At 45.7% G+C, this 13,496-nt stretch overlaps 6 non-coding genes across 6 annotated transcripts; all 6 read right to left on the bottom strand.

Annotated features, from left to right (window-relative positions):
- Positions 1–53: 53 nt before the first annotated feature.
- On the bottom strand, positions 54–126 carry trnav-cac (transfer RNA valine (anticodon CAC)). The gene has a single exon. It is a non-coding gene; the product is annotated as a tRNA-Val (tRNA).
- A 2,984-nt stretch (positions 127–3,110) lies between these two features.
- On the bottom strand, positions 3,111–3,183 carry trnav-cac (transfer RNA valine (anticodon CAC)). The gene has a single exon. It is a non-coding gene; the product is annotated as a tRNA-Val (tRNA).
- A 1,219-nt stretch (positions 3,184–4,402) lies between these two features.
- On the bottom strand, positions 4,403–4,484 carry trnal-cag (transfer RNA leucine (anticodon CAG)). The gene has a single exon. It is a non-coding gene; the product is annotated as a tRNA-Leu (tRNA).
- Positions 4,485–6,165: 1,681 nt separating this feature from the next.
- On the bottom strand, positions 6,166–6,238 carry trnav-cac (transfer RNA valine (anticodon CAC)). Its single transcript has one exon. It is a non-coding gene; the product is annotated as a tRNA-Val (tRNA).
- A 4,327-nt stretch (positions 6,239–10,565) lies between these two features.
- trnav-cac (transfer RNA valine (anticodon CAC)) lies at positions 10,566–10,638 on the bottom strand. Its single transcript has one exon. It is a non-coding gene; the product is annotated as a tRNA-Val (tRNA).
- Positions 10,639–11,857: 1,219 nt separating this feature from the next.
- Positions 11,858–11,939, bottom strand: trnal-cag (transfer RNA leucine (anticodon CAG)). Its single transcript has one exon. It is a non-coding gene; the product is annotated as a tRNA-Leu (tRNA).
- Between the last annotated feature and the right edge of the window lie 1,557 nt (positions 11,940–13,496).

Below are 13,496 nucleotides of genomic sequence, written 5' to 3'. Positions count from 1 at the left end.
GCAAGAAAGCTCAGCTCTTGTCCATGTAAAAGGCTGCAGTTGAAGAACAAAGCAGTTTCTGCCCAGTTTCGAACTGGGGACCTTTCGCGTGTGAGGCGAACGTGATGACCACTACACTACAGAAACAAGCCGGAGTCGGCAGTGCTGCGACTCAATGGCGTCCAACACTGAAAGTTGAATCCGTTCTACGTTTCACCTTTTTGTTTCCAATAGCTCGTTGTTGTCCAGCGTAATTGACATCTTGAAAACGTAAAAAAAAAGACACGTTAAATTGATGACAAAATATAGACAAAGCTGTCGTCGATGTTTGTACCGTAGGGCGAGGTGGAATAGGCTTGGACGACTTTCCCTGCAGCGTAACAGCTGCAACATGACCTTATGGAAGGGTGGTTAACTGAGTTTTACCCAAGTTGGTGTGAGTTGAAAACTCGAGAGCATAGCTTTAAGGTGATTGGGCTGAAAGTGACAAAGGACCTGAGGCACATTTCCCACAAAGAAGGTTGTGCGTGTTTGGAATGATCTACCAGAGGAAGTGGAGGAGGCTATTACACTCAGAAAATTGCAAAGGTAATCGGGTGAGTTTCTGGATATGATGCGTTTAGAGGGATTGGGGCCAAATGCTGGGGAACGGGACTTGTTTAATTTTGGCGATGTGGTGAGCACGGATGAGGTCCACCGAAGTATCTTTTTCCACGATGTACCCCAATTACGTCATGTTACCGGCTTTAAAGGATTACTTTTTAGCGGAGTTTGCCATCGCAGTCTGTGGCACAAACATTTAGTCTGTTCGATTGCTCACGGGAGAGGTAGTATTGTGAAACACTGCAGAAACGAACGACTTCCTTACTTTAGCTCCGACTGACCATACTCTGCGAAATTTTCCCAGATCCTCTGCTGAGAATTTTTGCTGCTGGAAGTTACCTCAGAAACCCTGTTAAATCGAAATGTATTGAGCGAATCGCAAAACAGAAAGCATTTAACACGGAACACAAACAAACTGGCATATCTCATGCATTTTCAGACACAGAGATGCATGAATGCTAAATGTGATACAGTCCGAGGGCATGAGTCATAAAGTAATCTCACAACTAACAACAGGGCATTTCCAAACGACTCTTTCAAAAAGCTCAACTTGCCTGGGATGGCAGAACTGTTTGCGATTTTCCGAGCGGGAGGCGAACACGATCATGACAGTAGAGACATTTTGAAATATTGGGCAGTATCCCACACCACAGTTAGTTCCCTGGGAAGCAAACCCCTTTTACTTTTGTTTTCAACATCAATATACAGTGGGCACCGAAACAGCATTTTAACAAGCTGCAGCGTTGGAGTTGATCAGCAGAAATGGCAGTGGTGGGATTCGAACCCACGCCCCTTTCGAGACTGGAACCTGGATCCAGCGCCTTAGACCGCTCGGCCACACCACCAGCCGGCCGCGCCTTCTTATTTTCTTGTATTTCCAATTGTGCTCCTGCATAACAACAGATGCAAAGTCACATGATAAGGGTTCCATGATTCCTCTCGGACTCGCACAGCTGCTGGGATGTCCTCTCGGACTGGCACAGCTACAATGTCAATTTCGCAGCAGATATTGATAGCCCATCAATCCAGACAAAAATCAATGGTAAACTGAGTCTATCTTCTCAGACTCTTTTCAGCTACAAATGTATCTGTGAGTGCTTAAGAATATGGGTTCGCTTATGATTTGGTCAAATAACCATGAGCTGCTTGACATTACTGCAATTTCGAATCTCGCTTTGCTAAATGATTTCACCCATTGCTCGAAACAGGACGACTTTCACGTTTACACGGAACACCAAACACACCGGACTACAGGGAAAATGCACAAACCTGAGCAGGCCGTAATCCACATCATACCGTGCAGCATAGTTTCAGTCACTGTGTCTGTTTTTTTTTTTCAGAATAAGAGTCCCAAAGAATGTTCTCCACCCGAAAACCGGAGGTAACATTACAATCCGAGAACGACAGATCACATTGTGAGGATGCTCTGACCTCGGAGCCAGTTCTAGAAGCGACTTTCCTTGCCTTTTACCTTAACCGTGCAATGTGCTGCAGAGATGTTCACACCTGGACATGAGCCACATGGATACCAACTGCGTTGGAAACCTATGTGGGAATCGACGACAAGCGACTCGATAAATTTTGTTAAATTCCATGGTGCTTTTTAGAAATGCAGTTTCTGTTCACCTCAATCAAAACGGCAGTTTCTGAACATCGTAACAGAAGTCACAAGGTAATTACCTCACCGCACCCCCCACTCCGGAAGAGGTGCTAACTGCCCTTGAGTGCTTTTTGTTCTCGATGTGAAGAGCTTTCACGCCTGAGTCACCTTCACGTCTCTGGTTGCTGAGTGAATCACAAAGAAGGAATTTCACCAGAGCTGCAACTGCCTCACTTCTCCACTCGCCCTCCCCGTTTACATTTTCCTGCTCGTCAGTAATTTAAAGAAAACCAAATGGATGCGATGTCATTCTGTAGCCTCTCTGTCGATTCCTCCGTTTCAGTTCCAACATGACTTAGATCTCGGGGCGGACCTTAATACTAGCGACGCCAGGAATGCGCAAGTCGAAAGGTTCCTCTGAGAGTGCAATTTCTTTCATTGCTGTTGCTGATTGAATGAGCCACTAACGTGCGAATTGCTCCAAAACATGATTCAGGATATCTGGTGCCAATTCTCGCACGTTGAATCACGATTGACAGCTTCCAAATGAGGTCTTTCTGAGACGACCTTGGGGTACATTTGACAAACAGACAAGTTCAGGAATTCGTGGTGCGCTGTGACACCAGAGCATCTGCTTCTTTCCTGTCTTTGAACCGAGCCGCCTGCGCAAGGAAGGCAAATGCGGTACTGCTTTTCGTGGAAGGATCAGAAGGCGGTAACTACACTCTCCAACAGAATGGCATATGATCAGAACCAGGTTGGAGAAAAACTTAACAACGCTTTGCACTGTAATGAAATGGAATTGCATTACATTTCACTACCAGAGCAGATTTGTTCAAGGAAATTCGAAGGCAGGTTTGCAGATGGGAAAGCATGCAAGAAAGCTCAGCTCTTGTCCATGTAAAAGGCTGCAGTTGAAGAACAAAGCAGTTTCTGCCCAGTTTCGAACTGGGGACCTTTCGCGTGTGAGGCGAACGTGATGACCACTACACTACAGAAACAAGCCGGAGTCGGCAGTGCTGCGACTCAATGGCGTCCAACACTGAAAGTTGAATCCGTTCTACGTTTCACCTTTTTGTTTCCAATAGCTCGTTGTTGTCCAGCGTAATTGACATCTTGAAAACGTAAAAAAAAAGACACGTTAAATTGATAACAAAATATAGACAAAGCTGTCGTCGATGTTTGTACCGTAGGGCGAGGTGGAATAGGCTTGGACGACTTTCCCTGCAGCGTAACAGCTGCAACATGACCTTATGGAAGGGTGGTTAACTGAGTTTTACCCAAGTTGGTGTGAGTTGAAAACTCGAGAGCATAGCTTTAAGGTGATTGGGCTGAAAGTGACAAAGGACCTGAGGCACATTTCCCACAAAGAAGGTTGTGCGTGTTTGGAATGATCTACCAGAGGAAGTGGAGGAGGCTATTACACTCAGAAAATTGCAAAGGTAATTGGGTGAGTTTCTGGATATGATGCGTTTAGAGGGATTGGGGCCAAATGCTGGGGAACGGGACTTGTTTAATTTTGGCGATGTGGTGAGCACGGATGAGGTCCACCGAAGTATCTTTTTCCACGATGTACCCCAATTACGTCATGTTACCGGCTTTAAAGGATTACTTTTTAGCGGAGTTTGCCATCGCAGTCTGTGGCACAAACATTTAGTCTGTTCGATTGCTCACGGGAGAGGTAGTATTGTGAAACACTGCAGAAACGAACGACTTCCTTACTTTAGCTCCGACTGACCATACTCTGCGAAATTTTCCCAGATCCTCTGCTGAGAATTTTTGCTGCTGGAAGTTACCTCAGAAACCCTGTTAAATCGAAATTTATTGAGCGAATCGCAAAACAGAAAGCATTTAACACGGAACACAAACAAACTGGCATATCTCATGCATTTTCAGACACAGAGATGCATGAATGCTAAATGTGATACAGTCCGAGGGCATGAGTCATAAAGTAATCTCACAACTAACAACAGGGCATTTCCAAACGACTCTTTCAAAAAGCTCAACTTGCCTGGGATGGCAGAACTGTTTGCGATTTTCCGAGCGGGAGGCGAACACGATCATGACAGTAGAGACATTTTGAAATATTTGGCAGTATCCCACACCACAGTTAGTTCCCTGGGAAGCAAACCCCTTTTACTTTTGTTTTCAACATCAATATACAGTGGGCACCGAAACAGCATTTTAACAAGCTGCAGCGTTGGAGTTGATCAGCAGAAATGGCAGTGGTGGGATTCGAACCCACGCCCCTTTCGAGACTGGAACCTGGATCCAGCGCCTTAGACCGCTCGGCCACACTACCAGCCGGCCGCGCATTCTTATTTTCTTGTATTTCCAATTGTGCTCCTGCATAACAACAGATGCAAAGTCACATGATAAGGGTTCCATGATTCCTCTCGGACTCGCACAGCTGCTGGGATGTCCTCTCGGACTGGCACAGCTACAATGTCAATTTCGCAGCAGATATTGATAGCCCATCAATCCAGACAAAAATCAATGGTAAACTGAGTCTATCTTCTCAGACTCTTTTCAGCTACAAATGTATCTGTGAGTGCTTAAGAATATGGGTTCGCTTATGATTTGGTCAAATAACCATGAGCTGCTTGACATTACTGCAATTTCGAATCTCGCTTTGCTAAATGATTTCACCCATTGCTCGAAACAGGACGACTTTCACGTTTACACGGAACACCAAACACACCGGACTACAGGGAAAATGCACAAACCTGAGCAGGCCGTAATCCACATCATACCGTGCAGCATAGTTTCAGTCACTGTGTCTGTTTTTTTTTCAGAATAAGAGTCCCAAAGAATGTTCTCCACCCGAAAACCGGAGGTAACATTACAATCCGAGAACGACAGATCACATTGTGAGGATGCTCTGACCTCGGAGCCAGTTCTAGAAGCGACTTTCCTTGCCTTTTACCTTAACCGTGCAATGTGCTGCAGAGATGTTCACACCTGGACATGAGCCACATGGATACCAACTGCGTTGGAAACCTATGTGGGAATCGACGACAAGCGACTCGATAAATTTTGTTAAATTCCATGGTGCTTTTTAGAAATGCAGTTTCTGTTCACCTCAATCAAAACGGCAGTTTCTGAACATAGTAACAGAAGTCACAAGGTAATTACCTCACCGCACCCCCCACTCCGGAAGAGGTGCTAACTGCCCTTGAGTGCTTTTTGTTTTCGATGTGAAGAGCTTTCACGCCTGAGTCACCTTCACGTCTCTGGTTGCTGAGTGAATCACAAAGAAGGAATTTCACCAGAGCTGCAACTGCCTCACTTCTCCACTCGCCCTCCCCGTTTACATTTTCCTGCTCGTCAGTAATTTAAAGAAAACCAAATGGATGCGATGTCATTCTGTAGCCTCTCTGTCGATTCCTCCGTTTCAGTTCCAACATGACTTAGATCTCGGGGCGGACCTTAATACTAGCGACGCTATGAATGCGCAAGTCGAAAGGTTCCTCTGAGAGTGCAATTTCTTTCATTGCTGTTGCTGATTGAATGAGCCACTAACGTGCGAATTGCTCCAAAACATGATTCAGGATATCTGGTGCCAATTCTCGCACGTTGAATCACGATTGACAGCTTCCAAATGAGGTCTTTCTGAGACGACCTTGGGGTACATTTGACAAACAGACAAGTTCAGGAATTCGTGGTGCGCTGTGACACCAGAGCATCTGCTTCTTTCCTGTCTTTGAACCGAGCCGCCTGCGCAAGGAAGGCAAATGCGGTACTGCTTTTCGTGGAAGGATCAGAAGGCGGTAACTACACTCTCCAACAGAATGGCATATGATCAGAACCAGGTTGGAGAAAAACTTAACAACGCTTTGCACTGTAATGAAATGGAATTGCATTACATTTCACTACCAGAGCAGATTTGTTCAAGGAAATTCGAAGGCAGGTTTGCAGATGGGAAAGCATGCAAGAAAGCTCAGCTCTTGTCCATGTAAAAGGCTGCAGTTGAAGAACAAAGCAGTTTCTGCCCAGTTTCGAACTGGGGACCTTTCGCGTGTGAGGCGAACGTGATGACCACTACACTACAGAAACAAGCCGGAGTCGGCAGTGCTGCGACTCAATGGCGTCCAACACTGAAAGTTGAATCCGTTCTACGTTTCACCTTTTTGTTTCCAATAGCTCGTTGTTGTCCAGCGTAATTGACATCTTGAAAACGTAAAAAAAAAGACACGTTAAATTGATGACAAAATATAGACAAAGCTGTCGTCGATGTTTGTACCGTAGGGCGAGGTGGAATAGGCTTGGACGACTTTCCCTGCAGCGTAACAGCTGCAACATGACCTTATGGAAGGGTGGTTAACTGAGTTTTACCCAAGTTGGTGTGAGTTGAAAACTCGAGAGCATAGCTTTAAGGTGATTGGGCTGAAAGTGACAAAGGACCTGAGGCACATTTCCCACAAAGAAGGTTGTGCGTGTTTGGAATGATCTACCAGAGGAAGTGGAGGAGGCTATTACACTCAGAAAATTGCAAAGGTAATCGGGTGAGTTTCTGGATATGATGCGTTTAGAGGGATTGGGGCCAAATGCTGGGGAACGGGACTTGTTTAATTTTGGCGATGTGGTGAGCACGGATGAGGTCCACCGAAGTATCTTTTTCCACGATGTACCCCAATTACGTCATGTTACCGGCTTTAAAGGATTACTTTTTAGCGGAGTTTGCCATCGCAGTCTGTGGCACAAACATTTAGTCTGTTCGATTGCTCACGGGAGAGGTAGTATTGTGAAACACTGCAGAAACGAACGACTTCCTTACTTTAGCTCCGACTGACCATACTCTGCGAAATTTTCCCAGATCCTCTGCTGAGAATTTTTGCTGCTGGAAGTTACCTCAGAAACCCTGTTAAATCGAAATGTATTGAGCGAATCGCAAAACAGAAAGCATTTAACACGGAACACAAACAAACTGGCATATCTCATGCATTTTCAGACACAGAGATGCATGAATGCTAAATGTGATACAGTCCGAGGGCATGAGTCATAAAGTAATCTCACAACTAACAACAGGGCATTTCCAAACGACTCTTTCAAAAAGCTCAACTTGCCTGGGATGGCAGAACTGTTTGCGATTTTCCGAGCGGGAGGCGAACACGATCATGACAGTAGAGACATTTTGAAATATTTGGCAGTATCCCACACCACAGTTAGTTCCCTGGGAAGCAAACCCCTTTTACTTTTGTTTTCAACATCAATATACAGTGGGCACCGAAACAGCATTTTAACAAGCTGCAGCGTTGGAGTTGATCAGCAGAAATGGCAGCGGTGGGATTCGAACCCACGCCCCTTTCGAGACTGGAACCTGGATCCAGCGCCTTAGACCGCTCGGCCACACTACCAGCCGGCCGCGCCTTCTTATTTTCTTGTATTTCCAATTGTGCTCCTGCATAACAACAGATGCAAAGTCACATGATAAGGGTTCCATGATTCCTCTCGGACTCGCACAGCTGCTGGGATGTCCTCTCGGACTGGCACAGCTACAATGTCAATTTCGCAGCAGATATTGATAGCCCATCAATCCAGACAAAAATCAATGGTAAACTGAGTCTATCTTCTCAGACTCTTTTCAGCTACAAATGTATCTGTGAGTGCTTAAGAATATGGGTTCGCTTATGATTTGGTCAAATATCCATGAGCTGCTTGACATTACTGCAATTTCGAATCTCGCTTTGCTAAATGATTTCACCCATTGCTCGAAACAGGACGACTTTCACGTTTACACGGAACACCAAACACACCGGACTACAGGGAAAATGCACAAACCTGAGCAGGCCGTAATCCACATCATACCGTGCAGCATAGTTTCAGTCACTGTGTCTGTTTTTTTTTTTCAGAATAAGAGTCCCAAAGAATGTTCTCCACCCGAAAACCGGAGGTAACATTACAATCCGAGAACGACAGATCACATTGTGAGGATGCTCTGACCTCGGAGCCAGTTCTAGAAGCGACTTTCCTTGCCTTTTACCTTAACCGTGCAATGTGATGCAGAGATAGCCCTAGTAACTATAGGCCGGTGAGTCTCACTTCTGTTGTGGGCAAAGTCTTAGAGAGAATTGTAAGGGATAGGATTTATGCACATCTGGATAGGAATAATGTGATCAAGGATAGTCAGCATGGTTTTGTGAAGGGCAAGTCGTGCCTCACAAACCTTATTGAATTCTTTGAAAAGGTGACGAAGGATGTTGAAACAGGACGACTTTTAGTAAGGCGTTTGATAAGGTTCCCCATGGTAGGCTACTGCAGAAAATACGGAGATATGGCATTGAGGGTGAGTTGGAGGTTTGGATTAGGAATTGGCTGGATGGAAGAAGACAGAGGGTAGTAGTTGATGGCAAAGTTTCTTCATGGAGTGCCGTCACTAGCGGTGTTCCGCAAGGATCTGTTTTGGGACCATTGCTGTTTGTCATTTTTATAAATGACCTGGAAGAGGGGTTAGAAGGTTGGCTGAGCAAGTTTGCGGATGACACGAAAGTCGGAGGAGTTGTTGACAGTGAGGAAGCATGTGGCAGGTTACAGCAGGATATAGAGAAGCTGCAGAGCTGGGCAGAAAGGTGGCAGATGGAATTCAATGTAGCTAAGTGCGAGGTGATTCACTTTGGGAAGAATAACAAAAAGATGGGGTACTGGGCTAATGGTCGGATACTTGGTAGTGTGGATGAGCAGAGGGATCTTGGTGTCCATGTACACAGATCTCTGAAAGTTGCCACCCAGGTAAATAGTGCGGTGAGGAAGGCATATGGCGTACTGGCTTTTATTGGTAGAGGAATTGAGTTCCGGAGTCCTGAGGTCATGATGCAGTTGTATAAGACTCTGGTACGGCCGCATCTGGAATATTGTGTGCAGTTTTGGTCGCCATACTATAGGAAGGATGTGGAGGCATTGGAACGGGTGCAAAGGAGGTTTACCAGGATGTTGCCTGGTATGGAAGGAAAATCGTATGAGGAAAGACTGAGGCACTTGGGGCTGTTTTCACTAGAGAAAAGAAGGTTTAGGGGTGACTTGATTGAGGTGTACAAGATGATTAGGGGGTTAGATAGGGCGACAGTATGAACCTTTTCCCGCGTATTGAGTCGGGTATTACAAGGGGGCATAGCTTTAAATTAAGGGGGGGTAGATATAGGACTGATGTTAGGGGTAGGTTCTTCACTCAGCGAGTCGTTAGTTCATGGAATGCCCTGCCAGTAACAGTGGTGGACTCTCCCTCTTTATGGGCATTTAAGAGGGCATTGGATAGGTATATGGAGGATAGTGGGTTAGTGTAGTTTAGGTGGGCTTGGATCGGCGCAACATCGAGGGCCCAAGGGCCTGTACTGCGCTGTATTCTTCTATGTTCTATGTTCTACCTGGACATGAGCCACATGGATACCAACTGCGTTGGAAACCTATGTGGGAATCGACGACAAGCGACTCGATAAATTTTGTTAAATTCCATGGTGCTTTTTAGAAATGCAGTTTCTGTTCACCTCAATCAAAACGGCAGTTTCTGAACATAGTAACAGAAGTCACAAGGTAATTACCTCACCGCACCCCCCACTCCGGAAGAGGTGCTAACTGCCCTTGAGTGCTTTTTGTTCTCGATGTGAAGAGCTTTCACGCCTGAGTCACCTTCACGTCTCTGGTTGCTGAGTGAATCACAAAGAAGGAATTTCACCAGAGCTGCAACTGCCTCACTTCTCCACTCGCCCTCCCCGTTTACATTTTCCTGCTCGTCAGTAATTTAAAGAAAACCAAATGGATGCGATGTCATTCTGTAGCCTCTCTGTCGATTCCTCCGTTTCAGTTCCAACATGACTTAGATCTCGGGGCGGACCTTAATACTAGCGACGCCAGGAATGCGCAAGTCGAAAGGTTCCTCTGAGAGTGCAATTTCTTTCATTGCTGTTGCTGATTGAATGAGCCACTAACGTGCGAATTGCTCCAAAACATGATTCAGGATATCTGGTGCCAATTCTCGCACGTTGAATCACGATTGACAGCTTCCAAATGAGGTCTTTCTGAGACGACCTTGGGGTACATTTGACAAACAGACAAGTTCAGGAATTCGTGGTGCGCTGTGACACCAGAGCATCTGCTTCTTTCCTGTCTTTGAACCGAGCCGCCTGCGCAAGGAAGGCAAATGCGGTACTGCTTTTCGTGGAAGGATCAGAAGGCGGTAACTACACTCTCCAACAGAATGGCATATGATCAGAACCAGGTTGGAGAAAAACTTAACAACGCTTTGCACTGTAATGAAATGGAATTGCATTACATTTCACTACCAGAGCAGATTTGTTCAAGGAAATTCGAAGGCAGGTTTGCAGATGGGAAAGCATGCAAGAAAGCTCAGCTCTTGTCCATGTAAAAGGCTGCAGTTGAAGAACAAAGCAGTTTCTGCCCAGTTTCGAACTGGGGACCTTTCGCGTGTGAGGCGAACGTGATGACCACTACACTACAGAAACAAGCCGGAGTCGGCAGTGCTGCGACTCAATGGCGTCCAACACTGAAAGTTGAATCCGTTCTACGTTTCACCTTTTTGTTTCCAATAGCTCGTTGTTGTCCAGCGTAATTGACATCTTGAAAACGTAAAAAAAAAGACACGTTAAATTGATGACAAAATATAGACAAAGCTGTCGTCGATGTTTGTACCGTAGGGCGAGGTGGAATAGGCTTGGACGACTTTCCCTGCAGCGTAACAGCTGCAACATGACCTTATGGAAGGGTGGTTAACTGAGTTTTACCCAAGTTGGTGTGAGTTGAAAACTCGAGAGCATAGCTTTAAGGTGATTGGGCTGAAAGTGACAAAGGACCTGAGGCACATTTCCCACAAAGAAGGTTGTGCGTGTTTGGAATGATCTACCAGAGGAAGTGGAGGAGGCTATTACACTCAGAAAATTGCAAAGGTAATCGGGTGAGTTTCTGGATATGATGCGTTTAGAGGGATTGGGGCCAAATGCTGGGGAACGGGACTTGTTTAATTTTGGCGATGTGGTGAGCACGGATGAGGTCCACCGAAGTATCTTTTTCCACGATGTACCCCAATTACGTCATGTTACCGGCTTTAAAGGATTACTTTTTAGCGGAGTTTGCCATCGCAGTCTGTGGCACAAACATTTAGTCTGTTCGATTGCTCTCGGGAGAGGTAGTATTGTGAAACACTGCAGAAACGAACGACTTCCTTACTTTAGCTCCGACTGACCATACTCTGCGAAATTTTCCCAGGTCCTCTGCTGAGAATTTTTGCTGCTGGAAGTTACCTCAGAAACCCTGTTAAATCGAAATGTATTGAGCGAATCGCAAAACAGAAAGCATTTAACACGGAACACAAACAAACTGGCATATCTCATGCATTTTCAGACACAGAGATGCATGAATGCTAAATGTGATACAGTCCGAGGGCATGAGTCATAAAGTAATCTCACAACTAACAACAGGGCATTTCCAAACGACTCTTTCAAAAAGCTCAACTTGCCTGGGATGGCAGAACTGTTTGCGATTTTCCGAGCGGGAGGCGAACACGATCATGACAGTAGAGACATTTTGAAATATTTGGCAGTATCCCACACCACAGTTAGTTCCCTGGGAAGCAAACCCCTTTTACTTTTGTTTTCAACATCAATAGACAGTGGGCACCGAAACAGCATTTTAACAAGCTGCAGCGTTGGAGTTGATCAGCAGAAATGGCAGTGGTGGGATTCGAACCCACGCCCCTTTCGAGACTGGAACCTGGATCCAGCGCCTTAGACCGCTCGGCCACACTACCAACCGGCCGCGCCTTCTTATTTTCTTGTATTTCCAATTGTGCTCCTGCATAACAACAGATGCAAAGTCACATGATAAGGGTTCCATGATTCCTCTCGGACTCGCACAGCTGCTGGGATGTCCTCTCGGACTGGCACAGCTACAATGTCAATTTCGCAGCAGATATTGATAGCCCATCAATCCAGACAAAAATCAATGGTAAACTGAGTCTATCTTCTCAGACTCTTTTCAGCTACAAATGTATCTGTGAGTGCTTAAGAATATGGGTTCGCTTATGATTTGGTCAAATAACCATGAGCTGCTTGACATTACTGCAATTTCGAATCTCGCTTTGCTAAATGATTTCACCCATTGCTCGAAACAGGACGACTTTCACGTTTACACGGAACACCAAACACACCGGACTACAGGGAAAATGCACAAACCTGAGCAGGCCGTAATCCACATCATACCGTGCAGCATAGTTTCAGTCACTGTGTCTTTTTTTTTTTCAGAATAAGAGTCCCAAAGAATGTTCTCCACCCGAAAACCGGAGGTAACATTACAATCCGAGAACGACAGATCACATTGTGAGGATGCTCTGACCTCGGAGCCAGTTCTAGAAGCGACTTTCCTTGCCTTTTACCTTAACCGTGCAATGTGCTGCAGAGATGTTCACACCTGGACATGAGCCACATGGATACCAACTGCGTTGGAAACCTATGTGGGAATCGACGACAAGCGACTCGATAAATTTTGTTAAATTCCATGGTGCTTTTTAGAAATGCAGTTTCTGTTCACCTCAATCAAAACGGCAGTTTCTGAACATCGTAACAGAAGTCACAAGGTAATTACCTCACCGCACCCCCCACTCCGGAAGAGGTGCTGACTGCCCTTGAGTGCTTTTTGTTCTCGATGTGAAGAGCTTTCACGCCTGAGTCACCTTCACGTCTCTGGTTGCTGAGTGAATCACAAAGAAGGAATTTCACCAGAGCTGCAACTGCCTCACTTCTCCACTCGCCCTCCCCGTTTACATTTTCCTGCTCGTCAGTAATTTAAAGAAAACCAAATGGATGCGATGTCATTCTGTAGCCTCTCTGTCGATTCCTCCGTTTCAGTTCCAACATGACTTAGATCTCGGGGCGGACCTTAATACTAGCGACGCTATGAATGCGCAAGTCGAAAGGTTCCTCTGAGAGTGCAATTTCTTTCATTGCTGTTGCTGATTGAATGAGCCACTAACGTGCGAATTGCTCCAAAACATGATTCAGGATATCTGGTGCCAATTCTCGCACGTTGAATCACGATTGACAGCTTCCAAATGAGGTCTTTCTGAGACGACCTTGGGGTACATTTGACAAACAGACAAGTTCAGGAATTCGTGGTGCGCTGTGACACCAGAGCATCTGCTTCTTTCCTGTCTTTGAACCGAGCCGCCTGCGCAAGGAAAGCAAATGCGGTACTGCTTTTCGTGGAAGGATCAGAAGGCGGTAACTACACTCTCCAACAGAATGGCATATGATCAGAACCAGGTTGGAGAAAAACTTAACAACGCTTTGCACTGTAATGAAATGGAATT

The sequence above is a fragment of the Chiloscyllium plagiosum genome, unplaced genomic scaffold (assembly GCF_037043375.1).
Source record: "Chiloscyllium plagiosum isolate Xiang-an unplaced genomic scaffold, Cpla_swu_hap1 HiC_scaffold_42, whole genome shotgun sequence".
Lineage (NCBI taxonomy): Eukaryota > Metazoa > Chordata > Chondrichthyes > Orectolobiformes > Hemiscylliidae > Chiloscyllium > Chiloscyllium plagiosum.
This window is presented reverse-complemented; position numbering and strand designations above follow the sequence as displayed.